Source organism: Diceros bicornis, chromosome 4 (assembly GCF_020826845.1).
Source record: "Diceros bicornis minor isolate mBicDic1 chromosome 4, mDicBic1.mat.cur, whole genome shotgun sequence".
NCBI classification, from domain to species: domain Eukaryota; kingdom Metazoa; phylum Chordata; class Mammalia; order Perissodactyla; family Rhinocerotidae; genus Diceros; species Diceros bicornis.
Window position 1 is genome coordinate 87,891,857 of NC_080743.1, and position 14,996 is coordinate 87,906,852.

The window sequence follows — 14,996 nt, forward strand, 5'->3', positions numbered from 1 at the left end:
GGTTCCTAAGAAGATCCCCCATTTCAGATACTAAGGAAATTAAAGCAAGACCACTGGGTATATTCCAATTTATTTATGAAAATTTCACTTACATTCCCAGAAGAGTCTGCCTGCTCTATTTCCTGCCCTCGCCTCCTCCTATAAATGCCTCCAACAGTGTGACACTGTCCAGTTATACTATGGCCATTTATTTTAATGTTTCTGTTATGTGTAACAGAGCCTACCTCAAAGAACATATAGACTCAAGGTAACAACATAACTCAAAAAAAAAACGTTAAATATAAAAAAAGCAGTGCAAATAGCAGTCTTCACACTAAAAGCTGGCATAAGTTCCCAGACTGGAGTTCTGGAAGGTAGACCTTCATAAGGAATTTTCCTATTGAACCCTGGTTTCACTCTCAGCTCCATCAGCTAAATGAGGCGTGCTATGGAGGCTCATTTTCTTTCATTCTTCACACACTCACACACACACACCATCCTATATGTTTGATAAATGTTTTATAAGGACAAACATGACTATCAAGTTGTTTTGGGAAAAGAGATATAGATTCCACAGTTCCTTTGTGAGAAGAGATATAGATTCCACAGAAAAAGGTGAGGTCTTAGTATCAAGTCCTCCATTCAAGAATGTGGCTGATGCCTGGAGGAACATATACAGAAAAATATATCGGTGGAGAGGTCTGTTAAATTATCACGTGGTAAAATTCAATGTTATGTGGCTGCTGAGGAACATGAGAACACCTGGCCCCAACACTTACTATCTTATTAAGGGCTCCCACAAGCCACAGTGAGGTTCTAGGCCTCATTAGTAGCAGTGTTCCCTTGAATCTCCCTCTGAGGTGAGCACCTCATACTACTTCTCCTAAGGTCATAGAGAAGAAATCCCAACCTTTGCTCACAGCAACTAAAAGTGAAAGCTTCAGTAATAGTACTTTTTGTGTTTCCAACTCAATGGTCAAATCAAATTCTTACCACATAAATGGAATGTAATATGCCTTGTGAGTGTAAGGTACCACAAGGAAAATGTTCAGTATGAACATTTCACACAGAGAACTATTAACAGAGGAGATCTGTAGCAAAAGGGGTGTAATTTATTATATAACTAGTATATAACCATATTTACTCACACAATCTCCCTGCCCTTGATCCTGAGTAGGAATTACAAGGACCCTTTTACAAACTTCTTCTTCACTAATTGTTGGTTTCAGCAAACCTCTGAAGGTTTGGTGAGTATAAGACGTGAGGCCTGAATTAATAATTAAGAGTTTTTGGTTGACCGTCTACAAAGGTAGACACCAACAATTCCTCCTATCAAGAAGTGGAATCTAGGGGCCAGCCCAGTGGCGTAGCTGTTAAGTGCCTGCGCTCCACTGCTGGCAGGCCGGGTTCGGATTCCGGGCGCGCACCGACGCACTGCTTGTCAGGCCATGCTGTGGCGGCCTCCCACATAAGGTGGAGGAAGATGGGCACGGACGTTAGCTCAGGGCCAGTCTTCCCCAGCAAAAAAGAGAAGGATTGGCATGGATGTTAGCTCAGGGCTGATCTTCCTCACACACACACACACAAAAGAAGAAGTGGAATCTATTTTTCCTCCCCCTGAATCTGGGCTGGCTTTGTAACTTGCTTTGACCAACAGCATGCTGTGGAAGTGACTGTGTGCCAGTTCTGGGCCTAGGCCTTAAAAGACCTAGCAGCCTCCACTTGGGACCAGGCTACTATGTAAAGCATCTCAGGCTAGGCTATGGAATAAGACATCTATATAGAGAGAGGCCTGGCCAGCCCCCTAGCTTTTCTGGCCACCCTAGCTTAGGTGCTAGACACAGAAGTGAAGCCATCAAGGGCATTCCAGTTCCAGTTGAGGTCCCAGCTGAATACAGCCACACATGTGACCCCAGCCTATACTATGTGGGCAGAAGAACCAAGCTGGTGAGCTCAGCTGGTTTACGTAATTATAAGAAATAAAAAACTATTGTCTTAAGCCACTAAATCTTGGGACAGTTTGTAAAACCCAACATTCTTACACCTATTCTGTCCATATCAACTATTTTGGGGGCATTAAAAATATTGGAGGAGGGGCCGGCCCGGTGGCACAAGTGGTTAAGTGCCTGTGCTCTGCTGCGGCAGCCCGGGGTTCGCCAGTTCGAATCCTGGGCGTGCACCAATGCAGTGCTTGTCAAGCCATGTAGTGGTGGTGTCCCATAAAAAGTAGAGGAAGATGGGCATGGATGTTAGCCCAGGGCCAGTCTTCCTCAGCAAAAAAGAGGAGGATAGGCAGATGTTAGCTCAGGGCCGATTGTCCTCACAAAAATAAAAAATATATATTGGAGGAGAAGATATCGGGAAATAAATTATGTGACTATAAATAATTCTCTCAGGGAGAGGGGAAATATTAAATTAACCATTAATATAAATAAAGATTGGCTTAATAAGTTGTTAGGTCATATTGGTAAATGATAATGCCTTTTACAGAGCAATAAACTCATTAAGAAAGTTATATGCCATTTCTATTTCTTTTGTCTTCATTGCAGATGTTTAGGAATATATAGAATTAAGATCTCTTAAAGGTAACAAGAAAAAAAAAGAATCTCAACTGGATCATTTACTGAAATCCATTTACATATTTTAGAGCAAGGCTAACTTCACACACTCACACAACTACACATGCTCAGTTTATAAAGCTTAACATTAATACTTCAGCCAAAGCATAAATAATAGCAAAAATCAGAACTCTTTAGGACAAAAAAAATTAGAAGCACACGCACTTTCACCCTGGGCTAAGTCTGATTTACTGCCCTTTTGTTTTTTAATTGTTACAAGACATGATTGTGCTACATTGTTATTAGCTGCCTCCTAGAAATAAACGTGGTCTCTCCTGATGGTTAGTGGCAATTATTATAAGTAAAATCAAGAGCATTCAGAAATCTTCCCACTTAGTGTTGTGTACTTCTATCCGGGAAGTCAAAACCTCCAATACCAAATGGCATCAACATACTCAGGAATAAATCCTGAGTATCCCCACAAAACCAGTCCATTCCTGCACTGCCACCCATGGCCCACCACAACAGCATATTCTTCTCTTTCATCTTCAAATAGGAGTCTTCAACTAAAACAAAAACTAATATCAAATAATATCATTAATTAGTATCTACATAGAGTTTTCCTTTCCTGGCGAATTCTCCACTTAAGAAGCTTCTTAATTCACCTTCTTTTTGAAGGCAGGCATACCTCATTTTTTGTTTTTTTTTTTTTTGAGGAAGATTAGCCCTGAGCTAACATCTGTTGCCAATCCTCCTCTTTTTTGCTGAGTAAGATTGGTCCTGGGCTAACATCCATGCCCATCTTTCTCTACTTTATATGGGATGCTGCCACAGCATGGCTTGATAAGCGGTACACAGGCCCGCGCCCAGGATCCGAACCTGCGAACCCTGGGCTGCCGAAGCGGAGTACGCGAACTTAACTGCTATGCCACCGGGCTGGCCCCGGCATACCTCATTTTATTGTGCCTTGCTTCATTGTGCTTCATAGATACTGCATTTTTTACAAATTGAAGGTTTGTGGCAACCCTGTGTCGAGCAAGTCTTTTGGCACCATTTTTCCAACAGCATTTGTTCACTTTGTGTCTCTGTGTCATGTTTTGGTAATTCTTGCAATATTTCAAATTTTTTCATTATTATTATATTTGTTATGGTGATCTGTGATCAGTGATCTTTGACGTTACTATTGTAACTGTTTTGGGGCACCACAAACTGCGCCCATATAAGACAGCAACCTTATCAATATATGTTGTGTGTGTTCTGACTGGTTTACCGACCAGCTGTTCCCCCATCTCTCTCCCTCTCTTTGGGCCTATTCCCTGAGGCACAACACTATTGAAATTAGGCCAATTAATAACCCTACAAAGGCCTCTAAGTGTTCAGGTGAAAGGAAGACTCACACATCTCTCACTTTAAATCAAAAGCTAGAAATGATTCAGCTTAGTGAGGAAGGCATGTCAAAAGTCAAGACAGGCCTTAAACTAGGCCTTCTGTGCCAGTTAGCCAAACTGTGAATGCAAAGGAAAAGTTCTTGAAGGAAATTAAAAGTGCTTCTCCAGTGAACACAGGAATGGTAAGGAAGTGAAACAATCTTATTGCTGAGATGGAGCAAGTTTTAGTGCTCTGGAGGGATCAAACCAGTTACAGTATCTCCTTAACCCAAAACCTAATCCAGAGCAAGGCCCTAACTCTTGTGAAGACTGAGAGGGATAAGGAAGCAGCAGCAGAAGTCTGAAGCTAGCAGAGATTTAAGGAAAGAAGCCATCTTCATAACATAAAAGTGCAAGGTGAAGCAGCAAGTGCTCATGTAGAAGCTGCAGCAAGTTATCCAGAAGATCTAGCTAAGGTAATTCATGAAGGTGGCTACACTAAACAACAGATTTTCAACATAGACGAAACAGCCTTACACTGGAAGATGATGCCATCTAGGACTTTCACAGATAGAGAAGTCAATGCCTGCTTAAAGCTTCAAAGCACTGGCTGACTCTCTTGTTTGGGGCTAATGTAGCTGGTGACTTTAAATTGAAGCCAATGCCCATTTACCATTCTGAAAATCCTAGGGCCCTGAAGAATTATGCTAAATCTACTCCACCTGGGCTCTATAAATGGAACAACAAAGGCTGGATGACAGCATATCAGCTTACAACATGGCTTACTGAATATTTTAAGCCTACTGTTGAGACCTACCACTCAGAAAAGAAGATTCCTTTCGAAATATTGCTGCTCATTGACAATGCACCAAGAGCTCTGATGGAGATGTACAATGAGATCAATGTTGTTTTCATGCCTGCTAAGACAACATCCATTTTGCAGCCCACTGATCAAGGAGTAATTTTGACTTTCAAGTCTTATTATTTAAGAAACACATTTTGTAAGTCTATAGCTGCCATAGATAGTGATTCCTCTGATGGATCTGGGCAAAGTAAATTAAAAACCTTCTGGAAAGGATCCACCATTCTAGATGCCATTAAGAACATTCGTGATTCATGGGAAGAGGTCAAAATATCAACATTAACAGAAGTTTGGAAGAAGGTGACTCCACTCCTCATGGATGACTCTGACGGGTTCAAGACTTCAGTGGAGGAAGTAACTGCAAATGTGGTAGAAATAGCAAGAGAACTAGAAGTACAGCCTGAAGATGTGACTGAATTGCCGCAATCTCATGAAAAAACTTTTAACAGATGAGGAGTTGCTTCTAATAGATGAGCAAAGAAAGTGGTTTCTTGAGATGGATTCTACTCCTGGTGAAGATGCTGTGCAGACTGCTGAAATGACAATGAAGGATTTAGAATATTACATAAACTTAGTTGATAAAGCAACTGCAGAGTTTGAAAGGACTGACTCCAATTCTGAAAGAAGTTCTACTGTGGGTAAAATGCTGTCAAACAGCATCACATGCTACAGAGAAAATGTTGGTGAAACGAAGAGTCAACCTATGTGGCAAACTTCACTGGGTCTTAAGAAATTGCCACAGCCACTCCAACCTTCAGCAACCACCACCCTGATCAGTCAGCAGCCATCAACATGGAGGCAAGACTCTCCACCAGCAAAAAGATGATAACTCACTGAAGGCTCAGATGATGGTTAACATCTTTTAGCAATAAAATATTTTTAATTAAGGCATGTACATTGTTTTTTCAGAAATAATGCTATTGCACACTTAACAGACTACAGTATAAACATAACTTTTATAGACATTGGGAAAGCAAAAAATTCATGTGACTCGCTTTATTGTGGGAGTCTGGAACTAAACCACAGTATCTCTGAGGTATGCCTGTATAAACTCCTCTGAGGCAGATGGGCTAAGGGGGTGTGCTCTGGATTCAGAACACCTGGGCCTGAATTCCTGCTTTACCACCTACTGTGGGACTTGGGAAAGTGATTTAATGTCTAACCTCTTAGGGCCTCAGTTTCCTCACATGAAAAATGAAATAAGAACACTATTAGTAACTTTCAGAGTTGTTAAAATTGAATGACATTACATCTACTGTGCTAAAATCAGTGCTTGGACAACCCCTAGTAATTGCTTGTTAGTCATCACCATATCAAAAACCCAAAGATGACTTCCTGAGTGGAGAAAGAATGACAAAGAAAATAACCCTCACTGGTTATGTCCTCTTCTGGGTTACACGGTCAGGGGCTGAATACACATGTTGCATTATTAAGAGCTGAAGTAGTCTTACATCCCTGAACCAAATCCTTTCCTAAATTTGAGGAGTAGCTAAGACTGTAAGCAAGTAGGTGTCTTCGGAATGGGTACCATGTGAAGCAGAAGACTGAGAGGCTATGTCACTGTGGGAGATCAAAATTGGCCACCCTGAAATATGTCTCTTTACCTTGATTATTTTCTCTGACAGACATTTGACCTCCTCCAAACTGCCTAAAGAATTTAACATAGAAGACCTGTTTTGGGAAGGAGCTACTATCATATGATGGCTATAACATAATGTAAAATAGATGTTACAATAGGAAAGGCACCAAGTCCCTCTTATCAAAAATTCTGTCTCTCCCAGGCCACATTCTCTAGGTGGCCCTGCAAAGAGCTGCCAGACAAACATTTACATTTATAAGGGAAATCTCCATTTGTAAAGGTATCTCCCTCTCTGTACCGGGAAGAGGGGGTATGATCTCGTCTCTAGAAACTTATCAATGTGGAAAGTGAGGCCTTAAATCTGCATAATAACCTTATTCTTGTTTACTGTGCTTTTCTGGTAATCTCCCATAACTGACTCCCCCCACCCCCAACACCCTCCTTTGTCGTCAGCTGAAGTTGGTATTTAAGATGAGAATCTCTGCCATTCTGTTGAGAAACTCAGTTTCCGTGGTTTCTCCCATGTATACATGTTATTAAACTTAGTATTATTTTCTCCTGCTAACCTGTCTTTTAATTATTTGGCCAGCCATAAGAACCTTAAAGGAAAGGGCAGAAGGGGATTCTCCCTCTTCCCCAACATCACTAATTTGACCGACCTGTTTCTCTTCTCTACAAAGTTCAATTCTACCACATTTAATGTAACTGAAACAGATGGGAAGCATGAACTTATTCTATTTCAGGAAAAAGGCTCAGATAGAATGCCCTTGACAATATTCTTCAGTTTGGAAAAATTAGCTCTGTGTTTTAAAGATGACAGCTTTGCATGTTCCAAAGCTTTTAAGATAAGCCTTAAGAGTATCTTAACTTACAGGTACAGAAAATCTAATTCCCATATAGTCCAAATTGGTCTGAGTGTTACATTTCCCTCACTGTTTTCACTTCCATTTAAACATTTATTCATATCTGTAAACTCAGAATCCCCTACATGAAATCCTCTAACAGTTCCCTGTGACGGAAGCTAACTAAAACGATCACTAGGCATTAATGAAGCATTAAGGCAGCCTTTTTTCCTGGGGGTGAGAGTAAAAATAAAACAGGCAATAAATAGCGTTTGTTCCCTCTTTGAAAAAAATTCACTTCCTGCAATCTGTCCCATTTAAACCTTGATTTAGGGCAACCCTATAACCCTCTTCCTTGAAAAATGAAAACAAAATCTTCAGCTCATACTGCTAGTGCAATTTGTTCTAAAAAACCAACAGAAGCAGTGTTCACTGATCTAGAAACTTTCTGAAAATGCCTAAGAATTTGCATTCTGTTTCAAATGGGCCAGGTATAATGAACCTTCCTAAGTTTTAGGTATTTCACTGCTCAATTGTCAGTATATAATCACCATTTAAAGCTGTATTATAGAATGTATTTCCTATGTTGTGTGGAAATATGGAATTTCAAATACTATAACATTCTCCTTCAGATTTTCATATGTTTTCCATCTTTACTGTTCAGTTCACTACAGTTCTTGGAAAGGTATATAAGCTTTATGCAACAATAACACCTCACTTTTTTTGTTTGTGTGTGTGAGGAAGACTGGCCCTGAGCTAACATCCGTGCCCATCTTCCTCTACTTTATATGGGACACCACCACAGCACGGCTTGACAAGTGGTGCATCAGTCCACGCCCAGGATCCGAACCTGAGAACCCCAGGCTGTCGAAGCGGAGCGCAAGAACTTAACCACTACGCCACCGGGCCGGCCCTAACACCTCACATTTTTAACCTTATGTTCTAGGATGTGTCAAGGTGACAGGCCACAGATTACTTTAGAAATAATAGAACCCCAACCAGGTCTATGCTGAATTTTAGCTGAGTGGCTCCACGCATGATCCTTTTGTTATAATATGAATATAAATACACACACACACATATACATGCACATACACATATGTATTTTTTGGCATGCCTGTCTCCTCTACTATATTGTGAGTTCCTCAGAACAGCGGAGATGTTTCCTCTTTGTACTTCCAAGTAAGCTAGCACAGTGCAGGACACATAAGAGGTACTCAATAAATGCTTGTTGAATAAAAGGAGTGAAGAGCCAGGGAGAGAGACCTTTACAGTTCTAAGAATTTCTTCAGCTCTTTGGTTTAAAGATGGCCACTTTTTACAGATATAGGGAAACTAAGTCCCGTAAGGAATTCAGATATACAGTAAAAAAGGCAGAAATATCAAATATGTATACCAATTTTATATACTCAATTTTCACTTGCTGCCTTCTTTATACTCCGCTTCCACCTCTCAAGGTAACTGCTAGTGCCAATCTGATTCCTAGCATTGGTTGGGACTGGGAGTAAAGACAATCTGAAAATGCTAAGATGAAGATTGCAGATGGTCCAAGACACTGCCCAAGAATGATACAAGACAGGGCTGGAACCAGATCTTCAAGTATTATTGGCAATGCTTTCTGAAACAAGAACCAACACTAGTACTTCCATATTATTTTCTTTTTTCGACAGAAAAGAACCACAGGAACATAAACACACCTATACAGAGTGCAAGTTCATTATCTAAACCAAGGATGAGGGCCGGCCCTGTGGCTTAGCGGTTAAGTGGGCGCGCTCCGCTACTGGCGGCACGGGTTCGGATCCTGGGCGCGCACCGATGCACTGCTTCTCCGGCCATGCTGAGGCCACATCCCACATACGGCAACTGGAAGGATGTGCAACTACGACATACAACTATCTACTGGGGCTTTGGGGAAAAAAAGGAGGAGGACTCGCAATAGATGTTAGCTCAGAGCCGGTCTTCCTCAGCAAAAAGAGGAGGATTAGCATGCATGTTAGCTCAGGGCTGATCTTCCTCACAAAAAAAATAAATAAATAAAAATAAATAAATAAACCAAGGATGAGAAACAAGAAATGAACAAAAGGGCTTTGGGCAGCCAAAATAGTGCTCACAAAGTTCATCCACTAATAGAGAAGAGCAGGCAGACCCTTACAAAGCCTATTTAGCTGTTTTACATTCAATTTCAGGAAGCAGAGTTACCTGGGTTGCTATTCCACAGAAGATCAGAAGCTGCAAATTTAAAAGAGGGCAGCAGGGACACTAACAACAGCACAAGTACAGCTTTCCCACTTCTGAAAGAAGAGACAGATTGACTATTAAAAGCAGATGCAAGAATTAAAAAAGCAGAGGGGGAAAACAACCTATGTATTTCAATCACCTCAAAGCCCTGCTCAATTACTGTTGGTAATGGACGCCAGTAATCATAACCTCGAGTCAATAAAGAAAGGTTACACTATATTGTTTAAAAAGCAAACAAAGCATATAATACATGTAGAATTTTTTCCACAAAAAGTATAGCTAAAATAAGAATTGTCGCTCATACCTTATTGCCTAACAATAGTAGATAAATGAGGCACTGCTATATACACAAGGCAGAAAGACAGCACTTGAGAGCACTGAATGATAGACATCACTGTCTCACCCTGTACTGGGCTCTGTTACACATTCGTAATTTCCTATTCCTTGACCTCCTTTGATAATGTACCCAAATTAACACCTTCCCTCCATAAGGTGTTACCTTGCCAGAAAGTACAGACCCCCAAACAAACACCAAAGCTCTGTATCTTTTTTCTGCATCAGCCTCCCTTTCTTATCTCATACTGGGATGATAGATGCACCCCCAAGACTCATCAGGTCCCGAGCTAGGCCTTTCCTCTTTTGCTTTTGGATAAGAAAGACAAAATCACAAGTGAGATCTTTGCATTATATTCTTTCCTAGCCGGCTCTAGCAGTCACAGGACATTATAAGTTGGTCAGAAGCTGATTTCAGTTGCAAAGCAAGGTCTTCTGTTCTGTATCCCAGGTCTGTGCTAATGAATTCATTAGTTCTTGGGGGTTATAAAGGCAGCTCAAGGAAGGAAAAGAGGGAGAGATACGTAGGTGTGGAATGAGGAGCTGCTGGAGAAGCACTTAAAGGAGGGATAACTCCCCTCTCCCTCCCACAATATGAGGGAGGAGAAGATGGACGGTCAGGTTCAATGATACTGGTGTGGCCATTACCAAGAGCTCTAGTTCTTCTATTAATGCAAAAGTACTATCAATCCAACTGCTCAGTTAGCCTAGCCAGAGAAGGCTGCAGGAGCAAGTCTGTGAAGCTGCACCCAACCAGAGCACCAGAGGCTGCTCCCAGGCTGCGGGTAGCTAGAACACCATATAATCACAGAATCAAATCTCAAGGCAGCTCCAGCAAGTAACACCCTTTACAGATAATCGTTGCAATAGCATATTTTCAACAGGAATCTGAAACACATTTTCTTGGCCTTTTTTATTTTTTTTTTACAAAAAGAACTAAACAATTGAGTATATGCATTAGACTATTTCCCCTTCCCTCATACTGTTTTCCAATAGTTCATTCAACAAGCAAATATTTCCTGCACACCTACTATGTGCTATGCACTGTTAGGTGCAGAGAGAAAAGTACATCATCACTATTACAACAAACTGTAGTGTCTCATTGTAACTGTGCTTCCCACTCCAATCTACAAAACCACCTGGCACTTAATCCCAGAGTGACCTGACATCAGCTTCAGAAGACTGTCTCCTTTTTATTATTTGTAACTGTGGCCACAGAATACAAAGAGCAGCTTTCTACCTCTATTATGAGATTGTAGCAATCACCAAGGGACAACCACTGTGGCTGTTATTTTAAAAAGTTCTCAAGTCAAGAGCTGAAGTATCTGGCTTCAGGGTTTACACCACTGAAATGATCGTCACACAAAGTGTAGGAAGCTGAAGTCTGCCCTGCAAGTAATAGAAACAAAGAAAATTTCCCTTAGAATTCTAAAATTCAGAAAAGATAAAAAGCAGAAGCTTTAAGGCTGTGTGAAAGAGTTGGCGTCTACAACTGGAAATCAAGAGAATAGACTAAAAATCAAAGAATTATCAACTCAACATAAAATAATTCTATGACATAAAGGATTAGATGATAGAAAAAGTAATTTGTTTGTTCCCTAATTCAAAGTAGCCAGAACGAAAAGCAAGGCATGTGTTTTCATTCTTTAACCAAATCATAGCTATTGTGCAAGATGAAAATTGGCCACCTCAAAACACGTCTCTTTACCTTGATTTTCTCTGAAAGAAACTGACTTTCCCCCAAACTTACTCCGAAAAGCGACAGATAGGAGGGTTCTTGCTAAGTCCATTCTTATCAAAGTTCTGTTTAACAAACATTTAAATTTGTAAGGGAAATCTCCATTTGTAAAAGTATCTCCCTCTCTGTACTGGGAAGAGTGGGGGAGGGGGAGATGATCTCATCTCTAGAAACTTATCAATGCAGAAGGTGAGGCTGCATAATAACCTTACTGTGCTTTTCTGGTAATCACACATAACTGACTCCCCCGCACCTCAACATCCTCCTTTGTCTTTATCTAAATCTATTTAAGAAGAGAACCTCCACCATTTTGTTAAGAAACTCAGTTTCCCTGGTTTCTCCCATGTATACAGGTTATAAAGCTTTGTCTGATTTTCTCCTGCTATTCAGTCTTATGTCAATTTAATTTGTAGCCCAGCCAGAAAGGACCCAGAGTGGGTATAGTCTTCCTCCCCTTCACTATTTTCCTACTAATTCCAGAGAAACAAACTGAACAAATCAATGTCACATTTTCACCAGCCACACTGAAGGAAAGCTGTGAGCTCCAAGATTTGACCATCTTTTACCTCCATTTCTATCACTGCACTTTACTGTGAGCGAGGCTGCAAGTCTGAATTACTTGCTTGTGCCTTCTTCTCCTTTGATAAGTACTTTCAAACTCTGGTAAGTACAGTCAATCCTGTTGACTGAGTCCACTGTATGGTTCTAGAGGCCAAAGTCCAACATTTTCATAAACTTCAGAAAAGTTATTAATTTAACACAAAACATTAATTTAATTTTAAATCTACCTTAGACTGGCTCTAGGCAAATAATTTAGCATCTTTAACACTTTACCTCAGTTTCTCAAAAACATGTCTTGATGAAAAACAATATACGTGGAAATGCTCTAAGGCTTAGCTCAAAGGTCCTGCATAAACTCAAGAAATGTTTGCCATACATGAGCACACTGAGGTCTCTAACCTACCTTAAAAAAATCAACCCTAATGAAATGTATGCATTAATTTACAACATATGGAGGATAGGAATAGTTAGTAAACAGCAATCTTAACTACCAGATTACATATTTATAAAGTCCTACAACTTAAAAGCTAAAAGATCCCACACTACTACTCCTTCTTTTCAAGCTGAGAAATCACATTTCCAGAGGGAAACTGGTTGGGTGGGAACGATATTGATACCTGGTCTTCAACTCAAGTCAGTTTCAAGCATCTCTCATTTTCCCAAATTATAAACTCCTCACCCATCCAAATAATGATATGGCCATTTAAAGTACTAATAATTCCATAACCACCAACCATGCCCTGTCCCCTCCACCTTCTCTCCAACATCTTTCTGTCCCTTCTCTGCCTACCAGGAGACTTCCAGGTAACAGAAGCCTGATTAGAATGAAACTCTTGTCAGATCCCGCAACCAAGGACGCAGCTTGACAAGTGCTCACATTCATTATTAATGGCAACGTTTCGGTTCGCTCTTAAATCGCCGGGCCATCACACCCGGAAATGAAATCTGAAGCGCAACCCACTGTGGACAACCGTATCATTTCCTTAAGTTGGCCCGACGGCGAGCGCGGGGTGCAAGACCCCGAGCGACCGCGAACCCTTGGGCAGAACTACCCCGCCTCCCGCCTCGGGCCTGCAGGTCACTCGCGCTTCGCGGCTACGAGGTGAGCCCGCGATCCTCCCCGGGCCGCCGCCGCGGGCGCTCGGCAGGACCCGAGGTGGGCACCGGGGCTAGTCGCCTCAGGGGACGGCGTCCGGGCGCGAGGGTTGGTCGCTAAAAGGACCCCGGGCGGCCTGACGCGCCCCCAGGTAAGGCCCGCGCCTCAGGCTGGCCGTAGAGGCGGCGGCCAAGGCCACGTCCCCTCAGCCACGACCGCCCGCAGGAACCGCCTCGGGGCCAGCGAGGCAGGGAGCACGGCCCGGGCCGGTTCTCTGAGGGAGCGGCGCCACCGTCCAGGAGCCGCCCGCGGCCGCTCGAGGACCGCTCAGGGCACCGGCGCCCCGCCCCCAGGCAGCCCCGCTCGACGCGCGCCACGCACCGCGCCCCGCCCGCCAGCCCGCTGCGCCGAGGGCGGGGGTCGCGCACCCTCCCCCGCCCCCACGCCGCTCACCTGCCGGGCCCTAGGCTCGCTCCATGGCCGCCCGCGCGGTGCGCTGCGGCGCGGCCCCGGCGGCCCCTGCCGCCTCCGGGGAGGGGCAGCCCCACGCCGCGCTCACCGCCCCCAGCCGCCGCCGCCACCACTGCAGCTCCCGCCCTCCCCCGGCCCGGCCATCCCCCGGCCACCTCTGCCCGCGCTCAGCCGGCGCTCCCACACCCACCCCGCGCCTTCGCGGCCCCCGACTGTTGGTAACGTCCTAGCGTAACGCCTTCCTCGCGACCAATCCAAGGGCTCTTCCTGCGAGGCCCCACCCTCACCCTCCGATGGGCGGGCCTACCGGGCCCGCTCTGGACCGCCCCCCTTAACCCTTTCCGTCCAGGGCCATGCCCGGTTAACACTCTCGGCGCCGGCTCACGACTCGCCTTCTCTCTGCCGCCCCGCCCCACCAGCTTACATAAAGTGACCTGTCTCTTTCGTCTTGCCGTTGCTTTTTCCTTCCCGATTTTCTTAAGCAGGTAGGCAACCAGGCAGCGGGACTGGAGAGTTGGGGTCCCATAGGTCAAGTTCTGTTTGTGAGAAGCAATTTCCTTCCTTCTTTTACCCTTTTAATTTGCCTCTGCTTCTGCCTGTCTAAATGTATCCTCCTTGCCTAAAAGAGGCCAACTTTCCTACAGTGAGCGCAAATCGCTCTTCCTTCGGATTCAGAGCAAAGCTCCCTGCTACGTTTAGTAGCATTTAACAAAACTGTGGTTAGTTTACTGTAATAGTTGCTTAACATCTGTCTCTTGCAATGGACTGTAAGTGCCATGAGGGCAGGAGAGTTGTGTCTGGGTCTCCAATGCCTGACACCCAGTAGACTCCCTATAAATAGTTTGAATGAAAGATTCTCCCACCCCTTAAGTTGTTTCCTTTCCACTGAAGGCATACAGAGCATCTGCTGTATAATACATCCATTCGTTTATTCACCATATACAAAGCTTGGACTTAGTATACCTCTCCCTGAAATATTATAATGCACATTGCTCCATGGGATAAGATATGTGATGGGGGAAAGACCGAGCTGACACTTTTTTCAGGCTATATAGTTCATTTAAGCAGCAGAGTGTAGTGGAAAGAACTCTTCCTTACAGGCTGCATGATATTGAGTGTGCCACTTAACCTCTCAGAGTATCGATTTCCTTATCTGGAAAACGGGAGTTAATCATAGTACCTACTTCACAGGGTTGTTGTGAGGACTAGATTGGGACAGTACTTGTAAATTATTGTATAATGTTAGTTATTATTCCTGTGAGTATTTATTGAGCATGTACTATCAGGAGATCCTAGAGAAATAATTGGGCTTGACACTGGCCCCCAACAGTCTAGTTAGGGAGGCAGCCCCTCTGCAGAAAACATTAATCAC

General features: G+C 43.2%; 1 protein-coding gene across 6 annotated transcripts in view; it reads right to left on the minus strand.

Annotated features, from left to right (window-relative positions):
- FAM20B (FAM20B glycosaminoglycan xylosylkinase) overlaps positions 1-13,691 on the minus strand; it is a 48,220-nt gene extending 34,529 nt beyond the window's left edge. For 3 of the 6 annotated variants that reach the window (XM_058539980.1, XM_058539979.1, XM_058539974.1), the window contains exon 1: positions 13,607-13,691. The gene's annotated coding sequence lies outside the window, so the exon portion shown is untranslated. Of the gene's footprint in view, positions 1-9,386; positions 9,479-12,847; positions 12,905-12,934; positions 13,333-13,606 lie in introns of those variants that run through there. The other 3 variants (XM_058539975.1, XM_058539977.1, XM_058539978.1) reach the window with 3 other exon arrangements.
- Between the last annotated feature and the right edge of the window lie 1,305 nt (positions 13,692-14,996).